This window comes from Colias philodice, chromosome 5 (genome assembly GCF_061535455.1).
Source record: "Colias philodice isolate Cphi_HAF_F1 chromosome 5, ilColPhil1 Martin Lab GWU primary, whole genome shotgun sequence".
Lineage (NCBI taxonomy): Eukaryota > Metazoa > Arthropoda > Insecta > Lepidoptera > Pieridae > Colias > Colias philodice.
The window spans coordinates 6468877-6482788 of record NC_143090.1 but is presented as its reverse complement, the minus strand read 5'-3'; positions in this window follow the sequence as shown (position 1 = coordinate 6482788).

The following is a 13912-nucleotide window of genomic DNA, read 5'->3' as shown; positions in this document are numbered from 1 at the left end:
AATTCTGCTTCTGCGCAATTCGTTTAAATTTCACCGCATCTAAGAGGTGTCGTATGCTCACTGTGAGTTCAATCGGCTGAGAGGCTATGATAACCTTGATGCAAGCAATTCATGACGAAGCATTTTCATTTCATAGATTTTAATATGAAATCTCCAACTTTACTCATAGTCATTGTGTGAGAAACTAAATATTAGTGGATAATAATCATAATAAAATAAATCAAATCGAGTAATATATTATGTAACTATTAAACAAATAAAGAGTGCAGTCAGCTCATCATGCTCATTTGACTATTATTTAGTATTCAATAACAACATAAATATCTATTATGTATAATGAAAATTGGCACACTCCGTATCCATTACTCACAATAAATAATTTGAATTTGAATTTGAAATTATTTTGGTTCATAAATTTTGAAAATATTTGCAATGATTAATTAATGTTTAAATCGAAACTGGGTTTAATTAAATAATAGTTATAGGTCTAATTTTGTATGAAATATGAACGATCGAATATTAACGTGAATATTATATTTTAATGTGCTCTATTAATTTTTTGGCACGGATCAATATAGGGAATTAATTGATTTATGCTGTAAGCATACCTATTAGTCATTTGGAGTTTAAATTAGGCGAATAATTAACTGGTAATTGAACTGATAATAAAATATGTTTTCGACTAACATAGTACTTAAAAAAATGTAATATAAACCGTAATATGGAAAATATTTATATTTGTATAGAGAGCTTTTTGTTGTTAAAAATTTAAATGTAATATATCTGTATTGAATTTTAAAAATAAATCTAACTGTGAACTAACTAACGTTTTAAGTATCCATAATGTAAAATCTATATGTTTACTATATTACTCATCAATCTTACCGACTATCGCGATCGATGAAGAGAAAAAGAAAATGTTAAATTGTAAATTGAAAATCGGAAATATTTTGAAGTTATTAATTACTCTATCATTTATTTACGCTTTACTTTATAATGTTTATTTTCCTACATTAATTCAGACTGGACTTCAGGATTGAATAAAATTTTTATACAAAGCAGTGATATAGGTATCTTTAATTATAAGTATAAATAAGAATTAAACAAATACTTACATCCGATAGAAAATCATCGTACCGTATGTTAAAGTTGTCCGAATTCAGGGAACTAAATCGAATAAACCTGATTAGGTCATTGCTTTAGGGGAGTGGACACAGGGTCATCTCGCAAGACGCAATTTTCGTGGTCGTAGATTGAATGCAAAATTGGATGTGATCCGCTTGTTTTTACTGTATGAACCCGGCTTATACTTACGGTTTTATTTCCAGGATACGTTCCTCGCAATGATTGAATGTGACAATAGTGATTGTAACTGACACTTCGAATGCCTTTTTATGTCCCGCTATCTCAGGAGGCAGATTTATTGTTTTTACTATTTATATTCATTGTGGATACATAAAGTGGTTTATCTTTTTTGATTTTATGTGTACTGATATTGTAATTAAGGATTAAAAATATCGTACATAACTTTATATGGATATAGTTTTACACGTATGAACTTTTTATGCTTCCACGGATTACACTGAAGCTACAGCGTATGTTATGTAATTTATATTTCACGTACATATTTCATAAGCGTTGTACAAAATACATATATAAAAATACAAAGCATTGTTTACCAAATTATTTTCGTATAAAGTTTTGAAAGGGATAATTTGGAATGCAATGCATGTTCTTAGGTTAATAATGTTATAATATCACGCCATGCGTGGAAAATACCTCTACGCCCGGTAGGGTGCGATGCTTCGTTGGCGATCTTATGAAAATTGACTCGACGAAAATCTAATTCAGTTCGAGTACGTGACTTCACTTTAAACAGACGAGATGAATTAACAAACCAATACAATAGAGATGTAATAGGATGAGATTTAACGTTATTTTATAGGTGTATGATAAAATTACAGTTGTGATAATGATTGCTTACAGTATTGTATAGATACTTCTTATTGTTATTTGAAAACTTTGTTTCATTTAAGGCTCATCGTTAATTTTGTTATTTTAATGTATCCATGACTGCCGTCTTAAATGGAGTTTATTTTTTGCATTATGAATAACTAAGTTAGTTTAATATTATTAAAATATGGCTTACTTAGTTGCGGTTTCACTGATTAGCCACAAAGCTAATTGTTATTAATTATAATTGATGATTAACATCAAAATTTTATGCATATTATCATTAACTATGTTTAGGTAGTTTCAACATTGTATGTACAATGTACAATCAGATTTTTTTTTTTTATAATACCATTGAACTCCCACAAATTTTAGATAAGTATAAGGTCCCATTATAAAATAATAAAAAAGCTTTAGTGCGTGATGGAAAATACATTATTAGAATAGATATTTTAATTCATTCATACAAAATGGTTTACATTGGAACGGTAGTTATGTTATGTAAACGTAAAATGAGGGATTAAAACAAGAAAAAGGTACCCAAATTGGCCCATTCACGACTTACAGATAAACATTTAAATTTTTCGCAGTGCAAAGGCAAATTCCACAGATGTAGAGTTCACAAAAGAGCGGGGGCTATTCAAAGGCACGTCGCACGTCGCTTCGCAGTCACCCGGAGCGCCCGGGCCCCCACCCCCCATCAATTGGCTAGCTCAATATGACTGACCCTTATTCTGTCACGCCATTCAAAACTACTCGTCTCGAATATTCAGTGTAATCATATCCTCTAGTGCCCGGACTGGCTATGATATCGGATAAAGGAGATTTATTGAATGGAGTTTTTCGCAATTGTTACAAGGAATGCCGGCGAGTGAGCGGCTTAGTTGGGCGTTGAAGCGATTTTCGGCGTTGTAATAATATTATGCCGAAATACAGAGTGCTACCACTTTTATATTATGTATATTGGTTTATTTACGGAATGAAGACGTCGAATATTTGGTACAAGTTGAATTATGTATTTTTTATTATTTGACAATTTCGTTTATCAAACAGTGGTGTATAATTCTTTTCTCTGTTGCTTGCGGCTAATATTTGCTCAGTTGATTTTTCTGCGAATACAAGTAGGTACCGTCGGGTTGAACACACAATCTCCGTTCGAGAGATCCGCCTCGCTCCACACTCCGCAGCCTACGCAAGGCAAAGTTAATATAAAATTGTGACGTAAATACTACTTTACTTTTTCAACTTTGAAATTTACGTTTTGAATTCACCTATAATTTTTTTCATTTTTCAAGCCTCCCAATACAGCGCACTCAATCGCTTTCCAAAACGGCTCAGTTAGAATTTTTTCATCCGAAAATTCCTGTTATATTTCCTCAATTTTTGTGGGAGAACTTGGCATTTTTCATTACATCACCATGACATATAGCCTTCATAAGTTTTCTTATAAGAGCACGATGTACGTAATTAGACGCTCGTAAGATTTATGTAGCGGCACTTACTAAAAAAATTAGACTTTTTTGGCACAGTATGTGTGCCTTTTGAAAGCCGTCTCAAATTAATGCTCCCTTTTTAAGAACAGGTTTCAAGAATTATGTATGCAAATTTTCATCGTAATAAATTTGTCATATGAGTCCTTATTCAAATAAATAGTCTCCTTAATCGTTCGTTGTTGATTGAAATTTATTTATTAACATTGTATAAAGAGACGTCAACTTTAAAGTAGCTAAAGCTGTAATTGAGTTTACAATAGCAATAGCACATAATGGTGTAGTGTCATAATATAATAAAACATAACCAAGCATAAACCAAGTACACAAAGTAATGCAAATTACTTACAAATTATGACGGAAGGATTCACAACGATGAATGCCAAACACACGTTCGCTTAATTAGCATCGAAGTGATATCGCAAAAGGGACTTCCGATGGGCAGAACCATTCATCATTCGCAATGTTTTAATCAGCGGCGAGGTTGTCGTTTTGCTAAAGAAAATACAGACATGTTTATTTGGAGTATTGCGAGGCAACATGTATCACAGAAACGTCAGCTGAAGGTTAATTGTCTACGTGCGTTTTCAGCGGAATACGTCACGTTCAAGCGTTATTCCCCCGTGTGCCTGCTCTGTACCTAACCCTTCAAATTAAGTGTGTTGATATACCTTGTCAATTATTTGGCTTGTACATAATAAGGATTTGATTTAAAACTTTTATTGCGGTACTTGTACATGTTTAATTACCAACAATATTAGTAAGCGTTTTATATTAATTTGTCATAAATGATTATAAGTAACCAGCTTCAAATAAAAGTATATGAAGTGGAGACATAATACTCATGGCAATAAATCCTTAGCAAGTTTTATGGGTCGTTATATGCCTGGTACATTTTAGTCGCTATCCCGTTCAGCCTGTTTGCAATTTATCGCTCTCCTTATTTTATTTTTTAAAGTGTCTAATGTATCCGACTCTACAGACAGACACTTTCAACTCTCTTTTTCTAAATGCCCTTTTATATCAATGCAAAAACATTCCAGGTTATTGTGTTACACGTTGATTTTTAATGAGTTGTGAAAATTTTTAAAACTCTCCAATATCCTTTTGATATATTTTATGAAGTCAATATCAGTAAACTAAAGGAGAGAGGGGCAGTATACGAATTCCAAGGGTCAAAGTACCCGATCGTGTTAGAAAACCAATCTCGATGATTAGCCTTAGAGAGGCCGAACGTGTGCACGGACCGCACAAAAACGACTACGAACTTTCATTTACTACTGCCTCTACCCCGTCCAGATTTCGAATTGACCTCAAATTGGATTTTTTAAACCTTTTTTTTATTAGTGGTATTTGAAATTTCCTGAATTTTTAGCGTATTTTTCGAAGCAACGTCTATTAACTCTGGTTTTAAAGTGAGTGAAAAATTCAATTTTCTAAGTTACATTGTATTATTTAAATATACGAGCGATTTAGTCGTCGATGTAGCTAAGTAGTGTTTACAGTATGAAATTAGTATGTTGTAGTGCGAATCCATTATTCGGAGATTTACAGATTACGATGTGAATTATGCAAAGCGTTTGATTTACGTTATGTTATCGGTGAAGTGCTTTATAGGAAATAGCGTAAATTGATGTTTGTAGTTATAACTTGTCTTACATAATATATTAATGTAGACATTATCTAACATCTAATGCTTTAAACCTATCAATTAAAATAAATACGTTTAGTAAATAAACACTGGAAACCTCCTATGTTAAATTATTATTACTCAAATATAACACTCAAACATCAAAAGAATGTGATACAAAGGTACGAAATACGTACGAATTTATTAAGAATCGAGTATAATTAGCTAATCGAAAAGGTAGAATTGTTATTGTACCTCATATGTTTGATGATGTAAACCAGGCTTGTTATTTGTTAGTAATAAAAAAGGTATAGGCAGTGTTTTGATATGTTAATGTTTTGTTACTTAAGAAAACACAATACAGTACTTTAATGGATTTATTCAGCAAGCTTACCTATTTTAATACATAATACATTGTCGTCCGTCTTTATATTGTCGTTGGACTGAAGTATACAATAAGATGTAAAGGTGGGAACAGTTTACTATGTCCCACTCTGTCTGCACCTGTTACTTAATCTAATACAAAAATCCTTTGTTATATTATCCTCGTATAACGAAGGTTTGTTGTCGTTGAAGACTTGAGTTGAGTTGACAAAACTTGATGGATATTTTCTGGAAATTTTCCGAGGTTTTTGTCTGCTTCTTCGATAAAATTCATGATATTGGGTATCAATTACGTTGCAGTGATATCGACGTATGTGACGTTCTTGCAATGAGTCCTGCAATGGATATCAAAACAAAAGTACGATCGAGAGCTTTCTCTCTTGCTTATACCCTAGACCCCTGACCCGCTAATCCTTTCTGATCATTTGTGTATTATTTCAAATACATTTAAAATAATACACAAACAATTCAATTTTACCATCAGGCACCGTTTATTTTACTTGGATTGCCTATATGTATTGAGAACTATATATTTTAAAATTATTTGACGATATCGTGAACTAGAAACCTAATTAGGTCCACCACTAGAAACCACAAACATCTAATACGTATTTAATATACATATTTCGTTCACATAAAATAAATATGAAATTGTACTATCGTCGTACCATGCGAAAGTTGCTCGCTGAAAATTTCAAGTGGCTACTTAACGAGGCAAGGAAGTGATTTCGTATTGAAATATAATTGCACCCCGGCATCTACTTGCACCACAACCTGTTATTATGGAAAATAGTTTGCAAACTGGAATCGCAGGTCAGCGTTCTTTGTTTCGTAAGCCGTTTCGATTGACGCATAAACGTACATTTTAATTCTAGACTGCATTTTTACCTTGCAAGCGCTCGCGATCGCGAATTGTTATTTTACACTCGTATTCTTAGCTGCGCGCTAATGAAAAATTTCAGTTGTTGGTTTATATCGTTTTCATAAGTGTTTGTGTATCTGTGAAGTTGATTTACGAGAATGTTGGTTCCTACCTTTGTAAAAGAGGAATAATACCTACCCCCATTTCTTCATTATTTCATTGTGAATAGTTGAAATGTAAAAGTATTATAGGTATTTATTTAATAAACATATCTACCTAATAGTATGATTTACCTATAGTATTTTTTACTATCTTTCTAAAGAAAGTTTTTTTAAGGCATAGGTATTTTTGTAAGATCTCTGGTAGCTTCCATTCCTTCCACAGGGTTACTTGTTTAAAAGAGCCTCCGGCACAATAAAATGTAGTTCCACTTCTGGGAAGATTGACTGAACAAATGTTTTATTTAATGGAAACAACAATTATTATTATAAGTCGTGGGTGTGCTACATAATCAGGAGGATATCATTGACGAAAAAATAGGATTACAGAAAAGGATGATGTATCGTGACGAATTTCGTCGACGTCAGTCTCAATACAGACAATATATAAGTATGATAAATATAATATAGATATAGATGTTCTTACAAAAACATACTTCCTTCTACGACAAGACTGTGCCATATAGTAATTTTCTGGGTCACACTTAAAAACACTCACCCTTAAAAACAACTTTTCTATTTCAATCTATATATATAAAACTCAAAGGTGACTGATATAGTGATCTATCAACGCACAGCCCAAACCACTGAACGTATCGGGCTGAAATTTGGCATGCAGGTAGATGTCATAACGTAGGCGTCCCCTAAGAAAGGATTTTAGAAAATTCATCCCCTAAAGGGGTAAAATAGGGGATGAAAACTTATACCATGAAAATTTATCTTTTCCACGCAAGCGAAGCTGCGGGCAACAGCTAGTACTTCATAAATATACATATTCATGCAATTTAGGATCATGACTGCTGTATTTGGTACATTTATACGATTACATAATTCACTATACTTATTGAAATAGCATAAGTATGATAAATGTAGTTGATCTTAGATTAAGGATTGGTCTCCGCGCGCGCGCTACGACTAGATGCCGCCGGCGTACTTGAAAAATGCGGCAACTAAAAGTACGCCGAATTCGGCGTACCCAAGCCAGTCGTGTCACAAGCATTGTGTGGAGAGGGCGAACCGATAGTTTATAAAGATTTTGAACAAAATCTGAAGTAAAATGCCTATTTGTGCCATAAAACTATTTAAAAATAATACAACAAAAAATAAGAAAGACACTGGGATCACGTACCATCACTAAGTATCGTATTATTCGAAATTTCTCCTTTATTTCGAAATTTTTTTCTACGAAAATACGACGCCATTCAGTGTTGCCGTATTGCATATCCAAAAAAATACACGTGGTTGAGGAAATCTTTTAGCAATAATTTGAACTTTTTTTTTCAATACTATTACTAATACATATATAAAAGAGTATAATAACAATAATTTATTTCTGTTTAACCATGTTTAACTGACTCATTTAGTATGTTATTTTTTTTATTTCCGCTTTTTTACTTTTAATCAACCTTTGTGACTATAGTATAGTAGCGTCGCAAGTGGATTTGAGTCATGCGACTCAAATCGTTCATGGATTCGATTCCCGGCCAGGTCAGGATGAAAAAATATATTTTTCAAACTTCTTTCCAAGATGGCAGATTTCCCATTTATCAGGTAAAATTTATGTAGCTGGCAGCCCAATTCTTCACACACACTAGCGTCTTTACAAATTGCCTAACACACACTACAGAAATGAGTTGCCGCACTCACAGAGCTATTGTTTTTAGGTGGGGCGGTATCTAGTCGTAGCGCGCGCGCGGAGACCAATCCTTAATCTAAGGTAGTTGATATTGGCATATTTTATTCGGCATTAACTATTCATTTATATACGAATATAGCATTTTAAAAATAACTCGTACATTACCTATGAATTATAAATGTACTGAACGTTTTCTTGCGAAGGAACTCGGTCTCCACGTAGTCGATCCATCAATCAAGTTATGTCTTGACTGAAGTGTCCATTTATGGGAATGTCTCCAAAACTCTCCCGGGGGATAACGGACATTACCCACTTTCCCTAACTTCTCTAACTTATACGCTCCTTATCACAAAGAAGCTTGGCTCATGATAAGTGGATATTAGTGTCATATATAAAATTAACTTGACTAATACGTTCCGCCTTTTGTTTCAAGTCTTGTTATGAAAGTTTAATAATAACATAATTCACATCTCTCTCATTTATTGCAAAGCATCGTAATAGATACGAGTGCATACAAATTTCAAAATATTCCACATTTATTATTCTATCATTATTGCCTACTTATCCAAAGATAAATAAAATTCTGATAAAATAAAATACCATAAACTTATACGCGCTCCCAATAATAAAACGTTTCCGGGACGTATCAAAACAATATTGAGCTATTCCGTTTCAGTTGTGAAAATAAGGGAGCCAATAAAATTTTCTCCTACAACGGTCGTTCAGTGGATCGGCTATCTGCATTTTACACTGGGCTCTATGATCGCCTGTGCACTTTATTTCTATACTTTGTATCCGATATAGCTATCAGTCGCCTTACATTGTTTATTCAACAGATCCGGCACGATAGACGCGTTAAATATATCAAGACATTGTTGCGCGGAGTAAATTTTGTAGTAGCCAACGGATAAACTATTTATGCCCGTTAAATATTCATATTCCGTATTTTTCAATCGACTGCTTAACTCTAAGTTGTGAGAATTCATGCGGTAATTCAGCGTTTCCGTTTATAGTTTCGCGTTCTACTTTTGAAGTGTAGCCTGAAAACTTTTCGACGTGTTTTACCCGAGTTAACGTATAAAACAAAATCGTATGCGGTGTGTGGCGGCGAAACGCAAACACGATCGAAACTTGGACGAGGAGTGATGTAATGAACAACAATCTACCTCTGGAAGGCCCTGTGTAATTTAAAGAACAAACAAGCCACGTAACTGAGCTCACGAGTGCAACAAACAACGCTCCGACGTTAAACTAACTCGTGTCCTTTATAAATACAACAATATCTTATTGTCTCTTGTATTCACAAAATCCATGTGTGTGTATTTTTGTATATTTAACAGAAATAAAGTAGGAACTGCATCAGGATTTCTGCATCTAGCCTACTTTCTTGTGAAATCATGTAGTATGTCTAGTCGTACTAATAAAACTTGAATAAAATATTTTTGTAACACTGACTTAATTCGATACATCAGCGTCAGGTAAAATTTCAATATGTGTCAGGAAAGGAATTTAGGGTGAAACATCGAAAACTTTGAATTAGTTAGCAACAAGCAAATAGATTATTCCGTATAGAATTATACACACGTATTTGAGCGCAAGGGTTTTAAAGCATCCCCGTGTAGCGAAACAGGGAGTTACTACTGAAATGAAGTTGCGGTCAAAAACTCGGAATATAATATAGTACGCTAGTAACCACGATTATACTGTAATCCTCGTTTTAGTTTAGTTTCGTGTTAGTTCAGACATGGCGGTGGAATCCTGTACTTATTCCACTCGGAGTTTCACACAACCGTCATTCCCCAAATCCTCCGTGTGAAATCCAAATGTTTGAACAGTGAAGTAACCATTTCTATCTTTTCCTTCCGCTATAATTTCTCTAGCCACAAAAGGCAAAAATAGAACCCCTTAAATCGAAGGAAAAGTCTGTTGGTATATGAAATTCGTAGGCTCAAAAAAGCAATAGCTTCGCAGATGAGTTCGGCTCAAGTGGAGCGTTATCAAGCTCAGTTAATCCTGTCTCTATATTATTGAATAAATTTTCCGTTTAGACTTACTTTTGCCATTTTATACTGAATTAATGTATTGGAAGAATTCTGAGCGTTCCGATGTTCTTGACAATGTATTTGTTCTTATTCAGATGTGAAAGAAGCTTCAACAAATCTTATATGTTCATTCGACTGATATTTTATTAAATTAAATTCCGCAATACCTTCAAAATAAATATTTTGAAAATTATCAAAAAATATATGTCAGAGCACACTTATTAAATTATTGAACTTCATTATGTTATTTCATTGAATTTATTCGATTTGTTTAACATTAATTTATCCTTTGTAGTTTTCCTTGTAACAAATTTGAAGCCTACATGTCTGCCTCAGGCGCCATAACATTTCAAACTGTGATCTCAATTTACTGATTTTGTAAGCTATAATTTAAAATAATATCAAATCGTTGACCCTGTTTTAACATTCGATTTTGAAATAATAGATAATTATATTTGCCAGCGTTAAAATATCGATTCCATCACAAATGCATCCTTTAAACAAAGATTAAGTAATATCAAAATGTTAATTATCTGCCTTTATCTGAAATGAAACACTAAAGAGATCTTCTTTTGTGTGTGTGCATTGTTATTTAAATACACGGTAATTTGACATAAATAATTTAAAACCGATGATTCTTGGAAATAATTACATATAATACTTATTCCTGCTAAAGTAATTTACAGTAAAAATAATTATGTAACACTGCGTATGGCATAAACACGGCGATTTCATACAGATATTTTACGGGAACAATTGTTTATATCCATACCGAATACGAATCCGTTCACACAAATTTAGAATTTAATATTCAGACATCTTTGACGTCATTTGCGCTCAAACGGCCTGAGCACAAAGCCATCACGGGCTATTACGATCTGCTTAAGTGAAAAGTGGTAAAGTAATATCTGTGGCATAAAGTTATGCATTGTGGAACCCAGGTGCTTGTGTCAGTAATAGATAAAAGCTATGTCTTGCCAACTTTTTGAAAAACTTTCGCGATTGTACAGAATAGTAGCTGAACATTCTAGCGTCAATATGACCATTGCTTAGAGTTTTTATATTGCTCTTTACTTTGTTGGGGAAAGTATGGAATCTTTATATTTCCGCAAGAACATTTTTATAAGTAAAGCATAGCCTCTTAGCTTAAAAATGATAAAAAAAAATTAACTAAAAAACCAGTTCGTGAGGACAGTGCAAGTGGTATAATTTTCTGGTTACAATCGCAATCAATGTTAACATTATTAATTATGTACACAGTATATGAAAACAGCAATTTCTATATTCAAATTGGCGCAATTATCAACACACGGCGATAATAATAAGCATTACGGTACAAGTGCGCATCAGAGCGATCGCGTTACGCCCCAGTTCCATCTGCCGCAGAATCATCAAATGGGCGTTATATAAAAATTGTATTTTGCAAGTTTGTATATTTTAAGCGAACACAGGTGTTGTTAACAGGCGTCGTTGAACGGAAATTGCCGTCGGTCTAGTAGAGAACTTGGCGCGAGCTCCGACCGCGCCGCCCACATTGGCCTCCTGTTAATTGTCGGTGTTTGCTGGTCGACACAGAAACAATTAGCCGCGCGCCTACTTACGGCGTTGATCGATGAAAAACCCATCTAACTAGACGCTATCACTTGGAGGGCACTGCACAAATAAATCGGCACGTTGCAATGCTAGTTTGCGGTTAATCTGGTTGGGATTGAAATTTTGACATGTATGTAGGAATACTGGATTCTGTGATTTTAGCATATTGCAAGCCAAACTTTACGTCAAACTTGCGGAGGAATCTTGTTTTAATGTATTGTTTCTACCACATGCTTCTAATCTTATATAAAATATGAAAGATTCAACTAAATAAATACAGACTATCGTTATAACTTTCTTTCAATCCTAACGCTTTTATGTTATTAGTTATGACAAGAAATAATAATAATTGTATTAACAGAAATAGAAGCAAACATCTAAAGTGTAACGATATAAAATTTTCCTAAGTAAACCTCTGTCTATTAGAACAAAGGCTCGCTCAAACAAATTGATAGTAACGCAAATGGATGCCAACCTAGTCTTACTGTTAATAAACTTAAGTCAAGAAAACGGTATGACGCTGCATTAACAAACAAAGGACCTTGAAACTAACCTTCCCCTTTATCTTTTGTTATTAAACAAAGCGCTTAATGCGCTAAAAGCCTCCGCGTAGATTTACGTTATGGCTTTTCGTACACAACTATCGGTAATGTCTCACGAATTATTACGCTATTAATTACTGTATCGGTTTCATGAATAGATAGTAGTATAGTTTGAATTATATGCACTAAATCTTCATATTATCTGAGCGACGAATGTTATATACGAGTTATAAAATTGGAGATAAATGAAGAACGTGAGGTAGAGTTAGATAACGCGCTATTAGGAGCACTAGATGTTTAGTTGATTCAAGCTATTCTACGCCGGTATCTTATTAAATTCGTTTCTTTATGAAAAAATGTTTTCACACACAATATACTCTTTAATACAAAATATATAGATGTTAAACCAGCGTATGTTATAACGTAACGATGAATGAAATAAAGTTATATTTATTTGTGGTCCAATCACGACAATAAAAACAACCACCTTTCATATTCTCAAACTTCCGTTGTTCGATTTGCTATTATTAAATTGAATAAAAAATAAACTATTGTTAGATGATAAAAGACTCTATTATTAGCATAATAAAAAGCTATAAAGCAAAGGAAAACAAAAGAATTTATATAAGAAAAATGTCTCTATCTTTAAGATAGGTACTAAAAATATTACGTTCACAGTAGAACATAAATTAATCAATAGCTTAATTAATGTTCTACGTTTCTGTTCATCTTGCGGTAACTTTTGGCAACCAAAGGTCAAAAGGTCTCGTCAAGTTCTAGAGACTTTTGTTATAACTGTCTAATATAAACCTAACTCCCTAAAGAGAATATGACTTAGTTCACATTATCTTGTAAAACCTGTTACGAATTTGTTCAGTGTGTGCCGGTTACCAAAATTAGTTTTCAAGGAAGTAACGCTTGGGAGACGATGTTTAATCATGTTACACTGGCTTGAGAAATTGAATAAGATACAGACATGCTAACAGTATCTAGTATCTTAGTTGCACGTTCCATGTAATGATTTATACCGAGGAATAAATACATGCTCAAATGTTTGGTAAAACGAAATTCGCGTCGATGTCTTCCATGACGTAGACGTAGATTAGGTATTTCGTAGGTAGTTATTTATATTCACATTTTGTAGAAAAACAAATTTTTATCCAAAAATAACCATAAGCACCTAAAAAAAGGAATTATCAAATCGATTATATTTGTTGTTTTGATATTTATTGAAGGTCTTAAGCAAATTATGGAGGAGGCGTATCTATTTATATCACCGGTTAAAAATATTTTGCCTTTTGCATTATTTTTTATTATATCGAAAAGATTAATAAAAGCTTATTTTCATTCATTTAACTTAATGTATAAGGAATTGTAATAAGGAATTATCTCTGAAAATCTTAAATGGTAAAAGTTAACAATTGGAATACATTTGCTAACATACTAACAAAATATATGCATACCTTAATATGAGACTAATGCTAGTGGCAGATACTATTAACAGAATAGAACGTACCTAGTACTGTATCAGTCAGGTAATTGGGTGACTACTCGCTTGAATG